Here is a 19,521-nt window from a genome sequence, read left to right on the forward strand (position 1 = left end):
AAAAACTTGGGGGCGCGTCAGATTAATTGCGTACATAAACATTGTACCACGTCAAAGTAATTTTAATGCATTTCGCCAGAATAGGTGCCAAATTGCATAATTTTGATGACCATTGACTATAAGGAGTTTCACAAATTTTTCGCTGTTTCGCGAATTTCGCCAAAACGAGACAAATTCGCCCATCACTATTACTGTTGTACAAATCATTTGCATTACAGCAAAGAAGATTGTGCAGAGGGAGGACCTTGCCTTGAGGACACATCACATTGCCATATTCACTACTCTATGGGACATAGAACTGCATGATAGCAAATTAAAGTATTATGAAGCAACTGGAGATGTAACTAACACACTTCATTTTTAAAGGAGAACAAATGCTCCCAGCCTCTGTTAATGAAAAGGCACAGTGTTATCTGCCTCAAGTACATTGAGGTCTGCCTATAAAAGTCAAGTGCCCCCCAGCACAAGTCTACAGCTTGAGATCTTTTACTGGTGGTCCCTGAACTTAACCACGTGGTCAGTGATGGACCTAATTGATAATGCTTATTTGCTGACCATATAGTGGTACTTATCGATTGGCCATAACATGATATAATTATTAAGTCATTAGGTATATATACAGTCTAGCTCCAACATATTCTGCATAGCTGTACAATAGGAGGGTGTGCAGAGCAAACATTCAGCTTACATACCAGTACTACCCAATACAGGAGGTACAGAAAGCCACGCTCAGCATCTCTCGTTGCTCTTACTGGCCTAATGCAGTTTCAAGCTGGGGAAACATGCTGGGTATTTGATGGAGAAAAATGCCATTAATATTCACATTATAAATATATTCATTAGTCCTGCATCATTATAGCTAAAGATGCCATCCTATAACATTACTTAAACAGAACTGTTGAAGTATTACCAAAGTGATTTGAATTTAAAAAGGACAGAGTCTATTATGTAATGAATGAGTAATTATCACGTAATGGGGGGTGGGAATGGTGAAGAATAAAGAGAAAAACTGTCACCTTCCATAAGAATTAATATCTTGCTGCTGCCCTATAAATAGCACAGTTACAACAGTGAGTTATATGTGTTGATGTGTTGATTTAATGAAGAGGAATGCCTAAGCCTTGCTTGTAGATATGTGCTGTGTATGGGTGGGAGTGGATTAAAGAAAAGGAGAAAGAACTTCAGGCTGCAGTGGCAGCTGGGGGTCACCATACACATAAACATTACAAGGCTGCAGCTTATTCCTCCCTGCAAATGCCAAACAGATGACTTTAGCTGATCATTTTCTAAATTCTGCAGGCTGTTGTGTTATATGTATATACTGTACATACTGTATTTTATATGGATTCCTTGTGTTATACCAATGTAGAACGATGTTATGAAGAAGTCACCTAACCCAATATTATTTACATGGGAGATTCAGTTTCAGCATTCGGCCAGGATTCGGCCTTTTTGAGCAGGATTCAGATTCGGCTGAATCCTTCTGCCTGGCCGAACCGAATCAGAATCCTAATTTGCATATGTAAATTAGGGGTGGGGGAAATCACATGACTATTTGCAACAAAACAAGGAAGTAAAAAAATGTTTTCCCCTTCCCACCCCTAATTTGCATTTGCAAATTACGGTTTGGATTCGGTTCGGGATTCGGCCGAATCTTTCGCAAAGGGTTCGGGGGTTCGGCCGAATCCAAAAAAGTGGATTCGGTGCATCCCTAATTATGAGCCCCTCTAGGCCAATTAAGATTTTAAGATCTTCTGAAGTTAAGTCTTAAAGGGAAAATATACCTTAAAGGAACTGAAAGTGTTTTAAAGTAATGAAAATATCATGTAGTGTTGCCCTGCACTGGTAAAACTGATGTGTTTGCTTTAGAAACACTACTATAGTTCATCTAAACAAGCTGCTGAGTAGCAACGGCGGAAATTGAAAAACGGCTATATAGCACAGGATAAATAATGGATAACAGATAACATTATGTTCTACAGAGTTTATCTGCTATCTGCTGTGTAACCTGAGCCTTTTCTCCTTTGAATGGCTGCCCCCATGGCTACACAGCAGCTTCGAAAGCAGGTGATCTATCTGAAAACAACTAGTTGTTTGAAGGAGAACCACCCCTTTAATAAATATATATTGTAAGCTATGAAAAATAAATAAAGCTATAATTTCAATTTACATCCCTGTTAATGACAAAGGGGACTTAAATCACATGAGATAAGCACATTAAAGTAAAATGAGTTTACAGGTATCAGACCTGTTATCCAGAATGCTTGGGACCTCGGGTTTTCAGGGTAACTGATTTAATTTCCATTACTAGAAAATCATGTAAACATTAAACCCAATAGACTGGTTTTGCTTCCAAAAAGGATTAATTACATCTTTGTTTGGATTAAGTACATTTTACTGTGTTATTAATAAAGAGAAAAAGGAAATCATTTTTAAAAACTTGAATTATTTTATTATGATGGAGATGGCCTTTATGTAATTCTGAGCTTTTTGGATAACAGGTTTCCAGATAACAGATCCCATTCAAAGGAGAAAAGGCTCGGGTTACACAGCAGATAGCAGATAAGCACTGTCTGTCTAATGGTGTTATCTGTTATCCATTAGTTAACCTGTGCCAAATAACCATTTTTCAATTTCTGCCATTGCTCCACATCAGCTTGTTTATATGAACTATAGTAGTGTTTCTGAAGCAAACACATCAGTTTTACCAGTGCAGGGCAACAGTACATGATATTTTAATTACTTTAAAACACTTATTTTTTTGGTGTTACTGTTCCTTTAAGACAACAAACACAATGAAGTAGCAACACATATATTGCAGTGGTGTAATGAACCTGGGATGTGGCATGTAATCTGTATATAGGATTAATTAATTACAAAAGCCATGAACAGGTTTTACAGCTATACATTCTCTTTGAGACTAGTAAGTGGATGGAAGGAATAATGATTATTCATTTTGCCTTTCAGCGCCGTTAGAATTAAAAGACGCTAGGTATTTTATGAGGTTCAATATATTCCTTTGTGTTTAAAGGTTACACCATTAGTATTCTCCTATACAATGTCATGCTCATGTTCTGTCTGAAAGTCACTAACACCTGCAATATATTGTTTATTCTTTGTTGTGTAAAGGCTCTTATTAGTCCTACCTGTGTGTGAAAAGGTGGTCATGTGAGCAGAAGCATCAACGTCTTGGACATGGAGGGCCACACTGGACAATCAAAGAAGGTATGTTTATGGTCTAATCTAAGTAGGGTAGGGCTTACATTTGGAAGCTGAATAACAGCTCTATGTTAGAAGACTGTCAGACTAAAGACATTTTTTCCATTTAGTTTCCCTTTAAAGCTCATTGATTAGCAATTATGCATAAATGTAATCAGGCCATCATTTGTGTGACTTTAAAATTAGCAAGTGCTATTTGTTATATGAGCTTCTCTGCAGTGGTGAAACCATTCATTAAAGTTAGGTGGTTATTTATCAAAATCCAAATTTTTCTGATTTTTTTAAATAAAAAAAACTCAGACCAAACTAGAATCCACGATTTGATCTTATTTATTATTAAAAAAAACTTGATTCATTTGGTTCGAGTAAAAACCAAACCCAAATCTTACAATTTTTTTTGGAGTTTTTTCCCGCATCATTTTTTCTGTCTCTTTAGCCAAAAAGTCCAATCTTTTCAGATTTTGTCCGAAAAGGTCTGATTTTTAGCCTAATTCCAGTGCAAACCACAGAAACTTCAAAATAGGATAGGGACCTCTGCCACTGACTTATACACAGCCCTGGTGGATCTGAGATGGCAGATTTTTTGATTCTGGCTTTTTGCTGCATTGGGCTTTAATAAATCTCATATCATTTGCGTTAAAAAAAAAACGTAAAATTTGAGTTTTAGTTAATAACTCCCTAAGTGTGTATAACTAGCAGCAGATGTTAATAATTGTTGTACATTACTATTACAATGGTTATGTCTTGTAGGACTTGCTTGCATGTGAAAGAGAACAGAGAAATACAGTAGATAAAAGTTAAGCAGCCAAGAAGTAAGAGTATAATGCCTACAGATTGGAATATAGAAAATACAGTAAAGGTGGCCATACACGGGCCGATAAAAGATGCCGACAGACTGAGTTGGCAGCTTATTGGCCTGTGTATGGGGCCCCCCGACAGGCTTCCCCGATCGAGATCTGGCTGAAAGTCAAAAGATGGGACATAAAGTCCCGTCGGATTGCAGCCGCATCTGTTCGGTGATGCGGTCCCGCGATCCGACCTCCCGTTCCCATTCGTTAGGATTCGATCATTGGGCCCTAGGGCCCACGATCGGATCAGCCCAATATTGCCCACCTCAAGGTGGGCATATCGGAGAGAGATCCGCTCATTTGGCAACATCGCCAAACGAGCGGATCTCTCCGTGTATGGCCGACTTTAGTCTAAGGAGAAAACAGTAGAACCTGGGTTACTACTTTAAACGATTATTTGTTCCGCTTATTTTAGCATGTTAATATATATTAAAGTGGCTAACTTGCTTTTAGTCCATCTGAACTGGACAGACAGCTCTGCATAATTAGTTTTGGCTCAATTCTACTTGACTTGAGAAACAAACAATTATCCCCTTGTGGTTACTTCTACAGCAACAGCGCATCACTTCTTGGGCCTCCTGCTAATACATATGCAGAATCCAATATACAGTTGGTGCATTCATATAAACTGATTTCAGAGGGATCATTGTTATCTTTGACGGGGAAACTCACCTGAACATTGTCTACCACGATAATGTAGACAGTTCTTTGGAGCAAATTGCAGTTTAAGTTTTTTTGCGTTTTTTAACTATTCGCCTTTTTGTCCGCTGCAGTCTGTAATGTAAAATGCTGGGTGTCACAGTCCTTGGCACACATCAAGCAGATTATTCCTAGTACAGAAAGCTAAATTTGTATTGATTTAGAATAAGTTCGTTCACTTTTATTCAGACCCTCTCTTTTTCATCGGGAAGGCTTATTTATTAAAAGTCGGACTTTAGTGGTTTTAGAGGTTTTGAAACCACGACTAAATTCACAAACTCTGAAATCATGTTTGCCAATGAATTTATTCAAAGATCCAAATATAAAAAGTTCAAACAAAAAAAACAGTGAACAATGCACTAGAGAGTCTGAATACCCATCTACCCCTTTTTCAGACAATTTCTAGTGAAAAAAAATCTGAAAACCTCTAAAAGTCTGATTTGATTAAAATGTTATTAAAATTCTATAGCACCTCGTCAACTTTCACTGTGTGAGGTTTGGTATTAAAGGTTTTTGTGGCTTTTTCACTTAATAAATGTAAAATTTTTAGAAACATAGGAACATACATTTTTCGAAATGAGTGGAAAAAAATAGCAATTTGTGTAATTGCCAATCGGGGGCATGTTGCAGCTAACAGAAAGAAGACTGTATTGCTTTTGGCAATTTCCATCAAAATAACATTATTGTGTGATTATTTTCACAGTTGTGCCTATTGATGCAACCTACTGTGGAAACCCTGAACTTGACAGTAGCTCCAGGGTTCATAAGCATCAGTAGACACACTTGTGTGTGATTCAACAGAAAACAAAGGTAGAAAACAAAGGAATGCCAAGGGTCCACCAGAAAATCTTATTTGGCACCCCCAGGAATTTTTTCATGCCTGTGTTGCTCCCCTTTTTGCAAACAGAATGTGGCTCATGTGCCTACACCAGGGGTCCCTAACCTCTTTTACCCGTGAGCCACATTCAAATATAAAAATGGTTGGGGAGCAACACAAGCATGAAAAAGTTCCTTGAGGTGCCAAATAAGGGCTGCGATTGGCTATTTGGTAGCCCCTATGTGTACTGGTGGCCTACAGGAGGCTCTGCTTTGCACTATATTTCGTTTTTATGCAATTAAAACTTTTCTCCAAGCCTTATGAAGAATTCAAAAATAAGCCCCTGCTTTGAGGACACTGAAAGCAACATCCAACAGGTTGGAGAGCAACATGTTGCTCACGAGTTGGGGATCACTGGCCAAACATTTATTTAAAGGGGATCTGTCCCTTTAATACAGGTTTGAGATGAGCTCATTAGGGTTAGGCATGCTGCCTGCTCCCCACTTGTCACTCCACACACACCTCATACTATCACCATGTGTGCGATTGCAGGGAGCTTGGTCAGTTTCCATAGATGTATCGACAACACCTTGCTTACTTCTCTGGTGCAACTGTCTACAGAACTTGTGCCTGTAAACGGGCCAGTATTTCGCATTCACCTTCAAGGTTCTCCTGTGTGACAGTGCCCTGTGTACAAACGGTTCTCTTTTTAGCAGAAATCACTAGTATCTATTTTTTTATCGGAGTTCACGGGCGCCATCTTCTTCTCTTTGCATAAATGGACAGCACCCAACAGGAATTTTCTTAAAAAGCCTTTATTTCAAGGGCTTTATTCAGACGAAATACAGCACGAAATACAGCAACGTTTCAGGCTTCCATTAGCCTTTCCTCAAGATTATTCTTCTCTTCAATAATCTTCGGGATTAGATCGGCGTATCGGCGCATACACAGTTGGAGCAATCTTCTGTTTCACAACAACTGTGCATGTGCCGAAAGTCACGGAAATTGACGAATCTATGCAAGAAGACCTGAAGTAGACCCGAAAAAGACCAAAGAGCCGCGAAGAAGGCACCCGTGAACTCTGATGCCCTGAATCTGCACTGAGGGTTAAGTAAAGAGTTAGGGTCATTTACCAAAGGTATCACCTAGGCTGGGGGGGGAGCAGGGAGGGGGGTCTATGTAGGGTAGGTATTTTTATTAGCAATGGTTTGCTTCTCTTTAAAGTTAAAGTTCTTATGTGTATATAATGTATAAAATCAAGCCTTGAGTATTGGCAGGCAAAAGTTTCTTCATGATTTTGAATTGAGCTCATGCTAAGTGGAGACGTCATCTGTTAAAAGCAAATCTAACCTGAGATTTATATTTCCCCCAGGCTCACAGTTACTATGTTTTAATTAGGATAATTTAGATTTGTATGTCTTTACATGATCAAATTGAGGCTCAAGGATAACCATTATCTATTTCTAAAAACATTCCTGCTTTACCTTGATGTAAAAGTGGCTCTGTGCTAGTGCAAGGTGGAACGTTTTTGTAATTAATGGGACAAATGGCTCCTATGGAAACAAGTGTTTTGTAACATTTTCTACTTTATCTAAAAATGTTATTAGCCATGACCAATGGTACAGTAACAGTATGATCTCTCACATTAATGCCCCGTTGTTCTGCAATAATGGAAGGAATGCCTATAAGAATATGCTTAATATATAGAAATCGCTACAGCCTTCTGTACTAAAATCATCAATTTGTCATACTATTAGCATATTAAAGCTAATTTACTAATGAACCCACCAGTGTGCATGCTCTAAAGTGCACACAATGTAGAATACATATTCACTCATTCCAAACATGAAGCAAACTGCAAACCACTGTGGGAACAGTAGGAGCACCACATTTGCTGACAGTAAATACATAGTTATGTTTGAAAAACAAGATCATATTCCATCAAGTTCAACACCTCAAAATGACAAATGCAAGCAGAGGTGGGCCAGGCGCCCTAGGCAAGCCGGGCAGTAGCGGCGCCTGCGCGAATCTACACTCGCATGCTCAGAAGCGAAAAAGATGCAATAACAACCAGACAGTCAGGAACCAGACTTGGGGGTAGGCGACAGAGGAGGTATGTGCCTGGCACCCCCCCAGCTTTGCGCCCTAGGCACGTGCCTACTCTGCCTACCCCTAGTTCTGGCCCTGAATGCAAGTACTTATACTGACCTATCTATACACTCCAATATTTAAACTATATAAACTAGTATCTATACTTATTGTACATTTTAGTATCACAATAGCTTTTGACATTATTCTTGTCCAAGAAGCCACTCTTAAAGGCATTAATAGAGTCATATGCAACTGTTGTATTAAATGTGAAATCCAGAAGTCGCACAACCATGCTGCATGTAACATCAACACAATTTGCTTCAAACTGCTTTGATGCACAGGGCACAATTGCAATGTACACAATTGTGGAGGGGGCACTGCATTATGGGTAAAAATAATATGGCAGTTTATCTCCAAAACTTTGCCCACTGCAGTTGCAAATGACCCCTTATACTTGGGCCAAGCTATACGAGCACCCTAGGCAATCTGTTCTTGCCTGTGCACGTCCTTCCCCACTCCATTGTATGAGTGTGCATGCACTCTGATGGGCAGGAGGTGGGGGCCCGAGTACAGAAAATTGCTGCTAGAATTTAAGATCTTCCATGGTCTGAACTCGGGGAGCACAGGCAGGGAGAGGGAGGGGAGGGGAAATCGCTGGAGGGGAGAGCAGCGAACATGGACTAGTGGTAGGCAGAAGACAGGTACCTGCCCAGCGCCCTCTTTTCATTGCGCCCTAGGCAGGTGCCTCTTCTGCCTACCCCTAGTTCCGGCACTGGTAACCGTGCGCACACTTTACACAAAAACTCTACCCAAAAACTATTTTTTGCACAGTGAAAAAAATTTAGATCTATGCAACTTTTCAGTAAACTGTGGCAAAGTGACTGTAAAAAAAACCCCGGAAGGAAGATATATATCTCCCAGAATGTTCTGCGATACCCAGCAAATGAGAATAAGAAAGGCTATAGTCTGAAGGAAGTAGGTGATGAGTAGCTTGTGCAGTAATATTTGTAAAACCTTGAGGAGAGCAAAGTAAGTTGAACAACTGTATAGAAGTAAATTGCCCTGTCAGCTGTAGTCAGATCAGAGTTACCTTTTATTCATATTATCCGAGTAACACTAAAAACAGTGGACATTTCTTTTTTAAACCTAAACAGATACATTGAGAACCATTTCTACTATGGTGGAAATTCACTAAAGGGCAAAGTGACTAACGTTAGCAAAAATTCACCAGTGTGACGTCATTTCGGGACTTCGTCGATTAACTAACGGGCTCAGGCTTAAATTCGCTAGCGAAAGAGATAGACTGTAGCGCTACTTTGCACTCTAACGCCAGGTGGATTTTACTGAAAGTTACCTTTTGTGCCAGACTTGCCTTCGCCACCTCAGATGAAGCGAAGTGCAATAGAGTAGATAGGACTTCCTCAAAAAAATTTACAACATTTTTCTAAGTCCCAAAAAACGCTGGCGACTTTTCATTTTTCAGGGTGATAGGCTGCAAAAGATCGTAAATTGTTTTTAGGGTCCCCCGGCTTCCACCTACATTTCCTAACATATGGCACATAAACTATACAGTGGGGTCATGTGTAGGGCAATATAACAACTCCATTTGATTTTATTAAGGTTCCCTGGGCTTGTGTAGTGTAATGTATTTGCTGCAACATATACGTCCATTCAACTTTAACTTCCCACCGTATGCAAATTAGCCAACGCTAGCGCAACTTTGCTTTGCTTGACGAATTAACGCTAGCGATACTTCGCCATCGTTCGGCGCCCTGGATGCAACTTTGCATTTTTGTGGATTATATGTCCTGGTGAATTTTCGCCTGGCGAAGTTTGGCGATGTGAGTGAAGCCGTCGCTGGCGAATTTCCGCAGGTTAGTGAGTTTTTCCCTATGTCTGTTGGATAGGGGCATAATTAACACATATTCATAAAGCACCAACATATTCCACAGTGATATACAAAAAAAATGAGTGTATAGATGCAGATTTATATACTAAAGCAACCAATAACCAATAGAAGTAAAGATGGCCCTTCCCAAACACTTACACAAATTTCAGTACAGCTTTCTCAATGTACATATGGCACATATATTATTATATTTTTTAAATATTTTTTTAAGCTGTGGAATATTTTTTTCTGTAGATTCCTTTACAGGCAACAATAATGAATGCCAGTGTTGCTTCAATTATCTCAATATGAAGCAGATTGTTTACTAAGAATTGGGATGGGCATACATAAGCAAAAACAGGGTAATTTATGAATGTATTACAGCGCAAAGTATGCAAATTCAGGGACACCATCTGCCGTGCATGTATATTAATTTTTGTGTAGCATTTAAATTTGTACTAATGTTGAACTGGGCTAGGGGGGCTATCTGAAAGTGTTTTGGAAATTCTTAGACAAACTATACGCCCCCTACGCATCCCCCAGTCTCCCTTGCCAGTGGGTGCAGGATGGGGCTGCCTTAACTTGAACTTGGGTCCAGGTGCTTTGTAAGCAACCCCTCATATCTCAACACTGTAAAAAGAGTCAGCTGTTATCACCTGGACATGTTTACCAATGTGTCAGAAATGCTACATCAAAATATAGTATATTTTATATGTGAATTCCCTTAAAAGAAAAAAAGCAGTAATGCCAGCAGGCTTACAAATAAAAAAATAAAGTTATTCAAATGTGCACAGCAATTGGACACTGCCACCTAGCTAGAAATGTTCTGAATAGCAAACTAGTCCTGAAACCAAATATTCTAATAATAATAATTGTTTTATTTCATATTGCCAAGGAAAATAAATGTACTCATCATTGCCGTAATAACATAATGTTCAGCATCATATGACAAAAGGGAGGCAGGAGTAGAATTATATATTGTACTTAAATACCTGCCTTGCTGCACCACAGTATGATTTCCCCGAAAAATATTATATTACGTAGTACAATGCGTAATAACAAATGCATTTTTTGTAGGTTTTTTTTTTTCATGTAATGAAAATCCCTATGCTGTTTAGAAAAAAAAAAAACCTTAGAAGTGTGGCAATGGTTCCTGCCATTGATATTTCAGAGCTTTAAAAAGAAATTCTGTGTTTCTATGGCAACGAGATTCTACAGATTTTAGCAAAGCAAAGAAACAAAAATCTGCTTAATGAGGCTATAACTGTGGGAAAAAAAAAGTGAAGTCGTTTTTTGGGAATTTTAATATGGATGGCATTTACAGTAATTAATGGCATTATATTTCTTTCATCCACAGGAGACGGGTGTAAATAAACATCTGTGTTACATTATTGCTAAATACACAGGCTAAAACATTCATAACTGTGCTTTAACGCATTCTACGGCTTTTGATAAATGACAATATGTTTCACTTTGCTCTGCAGCGCATTGATCTAATCCCATTCGTTGTATAAATAAAAAAAATGGTTTATAACTGTTTGGACAGACAGTGGGTCGAATGATGCACACAGAGAAAGAAAGACTATTAAAGGACAAATTAACTGGGGTTTACAATAAGTTAGGCACCCACAGAGAAATCAAAATTTTTTCCTGGGTGAAGGTTTCCACCACAGCACTGCACCTTTTTCTGTTTTACCTTTAAGGGAGCTAGCACATGGGCAGATTCGGGAGATTTAGTCGCCTGGCAACTAATCGCCTCTTCTGCATGGCGAATAGTCGCCAGGCAATGAAATCCCCCGAATCTGCCCATGTGCTAGCTCCCTAATTGGATGCTACCAGCAGACTTGCGCCTTCGCATTAGGGACATTTAATTCAAGGAATGGAGTCTTACATATTGGCAGCCGCCAGTGATTTCATATTATATATTTACTCTTGTGGACAGGCTAATCAGGGGTTCCCAGTAGGGACATAAATATTCATAATAATTTTGTTAGCACTTAACCATTGTGTTTTAATTGATGCTATACTGGGCATAAGCAGCCATTGCGATCTGTATTTCTCTGTACAACCAGCATTGACAAGGGATCTAACAACACAATTGACTGTAGTTTTTGCTAAGCAGTGTTCATGTATCTTGTTTGTACATCATCATGTGATATGAAATAAATTGTCTGTTTTGACACAGGCTTGTTATGTAACTTTTGCAGGAGATTAGAACATTATGATCTGCATATAATGTCAGTGGAAATAGCAGGTAGCAGATACTTACATTTCCGCCAAAGGGAACAAATAATCAAACTGTTTGACTTAATTTTCTTAAACCATTTTCACTCTGAACTACCCACATCTTTACCTTCATGAATTATCTTACTTTAATGCATTATGTGCTGCAATTTTTGCCTTTCAAATGTAAACTGGGACAGCGGAATAGTTGTCACATTTAAGTGACATTTATCTGTTGTGTGCATTCCTTCTAGTGGTGTTTCCTGTTTTCATTGAAGCAACCTGCAGACGAATGCTATATAATGCTGCATAAACAAAAGACTGTTATTTCAAGCAACACTTGTCTAAGGGGCAGATTTACTAAAGGCCGAAGAGACTAACGTTGCACTCTGGCGAATGGACCTAACTACGCAAATTCACTAAGATGCGGATTTTTTAACAATTCTATTTTATTTTATTAAGGTTTTCCGGGCTTGTGTAATTTAATGTATTGGCTGCATTGAACTTTAACTTCCCGCCGTATGTAAATTAGGCAACGCTAGTGCAACTTCGCCTCGCTTGCCGCAGTAACGCTAGCCCTACTTCGCCAGCGTTCGGCGCCCTGGGCACAACTTCAGATTTTAGTGAATTAGCGTTGTCCTGGCGAAATCTACACCTGGCTAAGTGTTGCGATGTGAGTGAAGCCATCGCTGGTGAATTTTTGGAGGTTTGTCAATCTGCCTCTAAGTCTTTAAACCTGTAACCCAAACATGTACATTGGTAAGAACCAGCATTTCTATCATATGCTATAATTAATATCCTAGAATGTCACATACGTTTATTGAGATCACTGATCTAGTGGATCTTTACCTAATTTGGCAATTGCCAATCAGGATCATCCTTCAGGCCAGTATGGGATCCATTATCCAAAAAGCTGTTACCCAGAAAGCAAATCTCCCATCTCCCAGGAAGGTCATCTCCCATAGGCTCCATTTTATCGAAATAAATCCGATTTGTATTCCCTTTTTCTCTTTAATAATAAAACAGTACCTTGTACTTGATCACAACTAAGAAAAAAACAATTCATATTGAAGGCAAAACACACCTATTGGGTTTAATTAGTTTTTTAATGATTTTTAGTAGAAATGGAAAGATTTATTATCCAGAAAACCCCAGGTCAAAAGCATTCTGGATAACAAATCCCATACCTGTAGCACCAGAGTTCTTAATAGCATAAAACCTGTTTATAGACCAACCATCTCAATGCGTTAATTCTCTGTGGTTTATATCAAGTTATTTGATCTACAATTTTCTGCACAGTGATAGGTCTTCATATTCAGTACAATTAAAACCAGGCTAAATTCATACATGTAAATGCCTTATCAGACCTTGTGGCAGCTGGGATTGCTGTGTTCCCTTCATCATGGCCATGTGTCTACAAAACTATCCATTGTCACATAGTGGCCATTTGAGGAGGCTTCAGAATATTAACACACCACTTTAACTGTACTTGTAAAAGATAAAAAAAAGGCCAACTTAAGGGCCACTTAAATAGGGATTGTCAACCCATTCCTTTTTATTTGTGCTTGCAAAAATACATAGTAATTATGAGCCTATTACTATATTCTTGATATTGTATCTATTTTAGAAAACACAAGTGTAATATGTGGAGCAAATCTACCTGTTTTTATCCATATTGCAGCATGTTCCCCATAATTCCAGTATAATTGTGCCCATATTCCTAGTTGTTTCCACTGCAATTGCACCCAATACATCCAAACTGATGTAATTGTGCTTGATGCAAATTGGGTGCAAGTTGTGTCTAGCATTTTAACAGTGGAGGCTGCATCACTTCTGGAGCACATGGGTGGATTCGATGGGTGCAAGTCTGTTGTGATTATTCATGCAATCCTCCACCGGCCCAGTGTGGTGATAGCTCCAAGGTTCCCCAGCATCAATAGTTAGTAATGGGTGAATTTATTCGCCGGGTGTGAATTCGCTGCGAATTTGCGCGATTCGCCACCGTCGAATAAATTCGCGAGACAGGCGCGAAAATTTGCCGGCGACAAAAAAAATTTCGTCAGCGTCCCAAAAAACGGACACCGGTTTCAAAAATGGAGCCGGAGTCAAAAAAACGGACGCCAGTGTCAAAAACGGACGACGGCGTCAAAAATGAGACGCCGGAGTCGTTTCACGAATTTTTCGCCATTTTGCGAATTTCATGGGAAATTTGCGAATTTTTTGGCGAAGCTAAACGGCGCAAATTCGCCCATCACTATTAATAGTCACAGTTGCACACTATTCATGAGTGAAACTATAAACTTTAGGCCAGTCAGTGTATGAGTCAATAAATGTTCACTAATACATGCAGTTTATGTTTATACTGTAAAAAGCGTTTTCTTTACCGTATATCCATATTTATTTACGATAGTTTAATCCTCTATACTGCATAACATGCTAAGGCTGGCTCCTTTGTACCTTGGCGTGGCAATGCTGCTGCTAAGACACACCTAAAACTCTGCTGATTATGTTCACATTAGAGGAGAAAATTGAGATCAAAGTTAGAAGAAAACAAAGAACACAATTACAGAAGCCAAATCATATTTAACAATGTGGAGATCATGTTTTGAAACAAGTCTTTGTATTAGTGAATAAATGGTCTGGTTCATTGTCAGAATGGACTTATCCACAGACTGGAGAGATCCAGCAGCAACAACTACAAGTAAGAGCTACTGCTTTTATTGAAGCCCATAGAGAACACTGTAATTATTCTTTATGAAGAATTGCCAAGCATTTTATATGAATGTACATCTAGTACTTTGAAATAAAAACACATTCTGACAGAATGTGCAGTTTAACAGTGATGGGCAAATTTCTCCCACCAAACGCGAATTTTTTTTTGACGCCAGCAACAAATCACAGTACCAAAAATAAACATGCTCTAAAAAACCTCCAGAAAACCAAATATTTTAGTAAAGTGTAGTGAGGGGTGAATTTTTTCGCCAGGCGCAAATTTGCGACAAATTTCAACACCGGCAACAATTCCAACGCCAGCAACAATTTATAATCGTCCATTGACTTTAATGTGCATCTGAATTGTAGCTGGCGTTGAAATTTGCGCCTGGCGAATAAATTCGCCCATCACTACACTTTGCTAAAATATTTGGTTTTCTGGAGGTTTTTTAGAGCATGCTTATTTCTGTTACTGTGATGTATATAAGAAAGATACTGATCGGAACAATATTTTACGGAAGGACAGTTACCATCCAGCAGGAACCTTTAAAGGGTTACCTAAAAGCCAATTCATCCGAGCAAGGAGAATTACTTCTACCAATGAATTATATAACAATCGAGCGAGTAAGTTAGTGGAACAATTTCAAGAGAGGGGCTATGAGAAAAATAATTTATTGGGAACAAAAGAAGAGGTGTTAGGAATCGAAAGGAAGGAACTCCTAGAAACAAAACAGAAGGTCACTAGTTACAAACCAAGTGTGGTGTGTGTTACAACTTATGGCCCGCATTCTAACTTTATTAAAAAGACCATAATGAAGCATTGGCCTATATTACAAAGGGATAAAACCTTTGGCAAGCTATTTGAGAGTAAACCTCTATTTAGCTTTAAAAAGGGCAAAAGTGTGGCGAACGAAATAGTAAGAACTGATTTTAAAAAAGATAGAGATGGGTCCATATCTTGTAGAAAAGGTACCTATCCCTGTTTTCATTGTGGCCATTGTAATGGGGTGATTAAAGGAGAAGTTTGTCAACACCCCTCTTTGGGCCATAACATTAAATTGAAACATTTCGCCACATGTGACACTGAGGGAGTCGTGTATCTACTAAAATGCCCATGTGGCTTAGGGTATGTAGGACAGACTTCTAGGGCCTTTAAAGTACGTATGTATGAACATAAGAGTAAAATAAGAAACTATAAGCCAGAAGATAGAAAGGAAGAGGTTAAAATAGAGAAAGAAAAAGAGAAATTTAAAAATGAAACCTTACTGGCAAAGCACTTTTTTGAATCAAAACATAATGTTTCACAATTAAGATGGCAAATACTGGAAGTGATTCATAGACAAAATGGGAATATAGATAAAAAAGCACTGTTAAAACGAGAGGCGTATTGGATATGGTTGTTAAAAACTTTAACACCAAAAGGTCTTAATGAAAATTTTAGTTACTCATGTTTCCTATGAAAATATTTTAATCTTCATTTTATTGTCTTTTATTCTTCACAGATAAGAAATGCCGAGTGGCAACATAGAATATTATTGGGTGCAATAAATCACAAGGGAGTAAGGTATTTAAATGTTTATTGTTCAATAATGAACTGAAAGATAACAATGTTTTATCATGAGTGTAATTGTTTTTTAGACACAGTAATTTATTGCACTTGGTCACTTTAAAATTGAAAGAATTAAGACACAACGCGACATTTGAAAATGGACAAAAAAAGTCTTTTTATTATGGACAATTAGTTTGACACTAAAGGGTTAAACATTGTTGTAAAACACAAGGCACTATGGGCAATGGAGGCGTGGGATGAAGCTTTAAATTTGTATGTGCACAATTCTTTTTATCCTGATGAAGGGAGGGTGTTCCCCCCCGAAACGTTGATGGTGTGGTGATTTAACAAATAAAGTGAAGGGGTGACCCCCCACTGCAAAAGAAAGAAGTGTGTGCGGATCCTTTTATCAACATTCACTGTGATTTTAAACACAAAAATGTTACCTTATAAATAAAATATAACTCTAAGAAATGTTTATGCTTTTTAAGTAACAGAATCCAGTTAATTGACAGAATTGTCTTTGCTAGAAGAGCACTATCTTTTGCAGCTTAGAAAGTCAGAGCCAGGAGTTGAGAAAAGTTAATTTTCAGTTTCAATCCTGAAGGCATTAAGGGACTAAATAAAGATAAAGAGTAAAGAGAAAGGGGGAGATGTAATAACATTTAAGATCAAAACTTCACCTGTTGCAATGTAATATTCTTCTTTAGGCTTTTATTGCATTGCAAATCTTAATTGCGCATTGTGAACCATTAGCACATGCTCTGGAGTTTAGTTCAATATTTCATCGCAAAAAATTTTTTTGCAATTCCTAAATTTTATTACATACTGTACACTGCAAATGTTCACAAAAGCAATTTTGCTGCAAAAGACATTAAGGTCTTTAATCAGTCAAAAATGGAGCAAACATGGTCGCTAAAGTTCCCAAAGGTGTTTGCGAATGTTTTTTGCACGAAACATATTACATTTCCCCATATAAGACTAAAGTGGGTAGTCACTTGAAGTCAACAGATCAGGACTTGTAAACTGTAATTAAACAAGGTCCTGTGGGAGTGGAAACCTTAAAGGTGTTCCTGTATATGGGGGATGTCACCAACATTTGCACAAGGTGACTTGCCTATAAAAACTTGGCACCAGCATCACTACAAAGGGGACAAATTCACTATGACAGTGAGAATTAGATTGTTGTCCCTTTTAGGTTTCCCTCTGCTTTTAGCTTCTTGCCTGTATACTAAATATACAATAGTGTGTCAGTTCAGATGCAGGTTGAACACATCATCAGTTGTGTTTATATGCAAAAAGCACCTTTTTGCAATTACAACGTGCATTTCTCTATATTAAATTATTTTGAATGTGCATCAAATGCAGAAAAATACAGCAAGTTGTGTTTAAAAAGAGAAAAAAATATTGCAGCAATTATAAACGCAAAATTGAATAGAATGCAATTAATGTGCCCGTGGGCTTGGATGCATTCAAATCTGTATTACACAGAAGCATCAAACACACAAAAATATGCAAGTGTGTAAGCGCTAGTATGTGCTGAGTAATACAACAAGGAGAAAATGGCAACAGTGTGTTCATACTGTACATAAGCAATTGCCTTATATGCCACAGGACAGACAATTCCTTATCTAGAGGCTCTAAAGCTATTTATTTTCCTATAATGAATAGCCACCAAATAGCCTTTCATCTTTCGTATTTTAACTGCTTCGTTTCTCTGTTTATATGTTAGAGGAAGAATTATTTTTGCCTATATATTTATGTCCTCTGATGCTCTGTCTTTAAGATGCATTCTGGATATTGCACTACTGGACATTGCAAACTCAAATGTTGCTTTGTATTCACCCCAATTGTTAAAGAATCTTCATACAGCATATTTACCTAATCTTGATACATGGCAGTGAATTAGCACAAGGAAACACTATGTACAAAAGAGGAACAATAAATGAATGGAGTTTATACTACCAAAAGCATATTGCAATGATTGCACTATTATCTCTACTTATCTTTCAGTTTAGATTGTCTTCTCTCCAGTTTTTATAGTGATACCTGGATTATTGCCATTTTGCTAATGTATGAGACCCTAGCAACAAGACTGCAGGTTATACAGAACTGAAATGAAAATCCATAAAAAATAATCAAATTAATTAAAAATGTAAATACATAAAAATAAAAAGTTTGGAGCTACCACACTAAATTAGAGAAGTCTTATAAACATAGCATGGGCATGGGTTTGCAACAAGGCAGTATGAGGACTGCATGTAATTATTGTTAATTGATTATTGTTTTCTAATCTGTGAAAGCAACAGAATGAGCTTCTTTGTTTAACTGGAGCCCACTCGATCCAAGCAACATTTGATGATAAAGAATTTGATGGACACTGCACAAGAATACTGCACATAGCCTCAGGGGAACCTTGTATTTAGTGACAGGCGAATTTATTCGCCAGGCGGGAATTAGCAAATTTGGAGCGAAAATTTTTTCCAGCACTGGTTCTGACACCTGCGACAATTTAGACTTGTCAAAAAATTTTTGCCAGTTTTTTTTATCAGAAATTCGTGGTGAAGCGAAACGGGACAAATTCACCCATCACTACTTTTATTCCTTGGACACAGGTCCATGGGTGGCTATATGGTAGATGTGGCCTTAAATACTACTATTACTACTAATACAACTATTAAGTATAGCATAGCAAGTTCATTTTGTCATTTTTATACTTTTTTCATAGTGTGACCAGGAAATCTTTTTTTGTGCCTTTTTATTAAGATACTTATCACTATAAATACTTATCAGGACCAGAACCAGCGCTGTGTATTTTGAAGATACCAATATGGAGTGTAATTATCTTCCAATGTGGCTAAATGAGTGACAGCATGTGGTGCAGAACTGGTAGATGATAGGGACAGATTACGTGAAACTACAAATCCCATCATTAGATATAAGATGCAGCAACACAACAAAGAAAAAGCATTTTCCAGTTGTTGGTGTGCATTTCAAGTAACATTTTGCCTACTATACACAGATGAGTGTTGTTTTTCACTTTGTTTTGAATAGTTGCCCCTGAAACTGTAGGGGCTAGTGCAAATTGTGTCAAGAACTTGGGGAGAGAAGTTCCTACAAAACCATTGTTGTAGTACAGGTATGGGACCTGTTATCCAGAATGCTTGGGACCTGGGGCTTTCTGGATAATGGATATTTCTGTAATTTGGATCTTCATACCTTAAATCCACTAAAAAATCATGTAAACATTAAATAATCCCAATAGGCTGGTTTTACTTCCAATAAGGATTAAATATATCTTAGGTATGATCAATAGGGATGCGCGAATTTTTTCACCTCTTTCACCGAAAAAATGACGCCCATAGACTTGTATGGCGGCGTGCGTCAAAAAAAAAGACGCGCGTCAATACAATTTCGCCGAGCGACAAAATTTTTTTGACGCCATAGACTTTAATGGGCATCTGCGACATTTCGC

The 19,521-nt window shown here is 38.0% G+C and overlaps 1 protein-coding gene across 2 annotated transcripts in view; it reads left to right on the forward strand.

Annotated features, from left to right (window-relative positions):
• Positions 1-19,521, forward strand: part of dlgap1.S (discs, large homolog-associated protein 1 S homeolog) — a 307,453-nt gene that overhangs the window by 61,703 nt on the left and 226,229 nt on the right. For both annotated transcript variants that reach the window (XM_041567834.1, XM_041567833.1), the window contains exon 3: positions 3,130-3,225. The gene's annotated coding sequence lies outside the window, so the exon portion shown is untranslated. The remainder of the gene's footprint in view (positions 1-3,129; positions 3,226-19,521) is intronic.

Source organism: Xenopus laevis, chromosome 6S (genome assembly GCF_017654675.1).
Source record: "Xenopus laevis strain J_2021 chromosome 6S, Xenopus_laevis_v10.1, whole genome shotgun sequence".
Lineage (NCBI taxonomy): Eukaryota > Metazoa > Chordata > Amphibia > Anura > Pipidae > Xenopus > Xenopus laevis.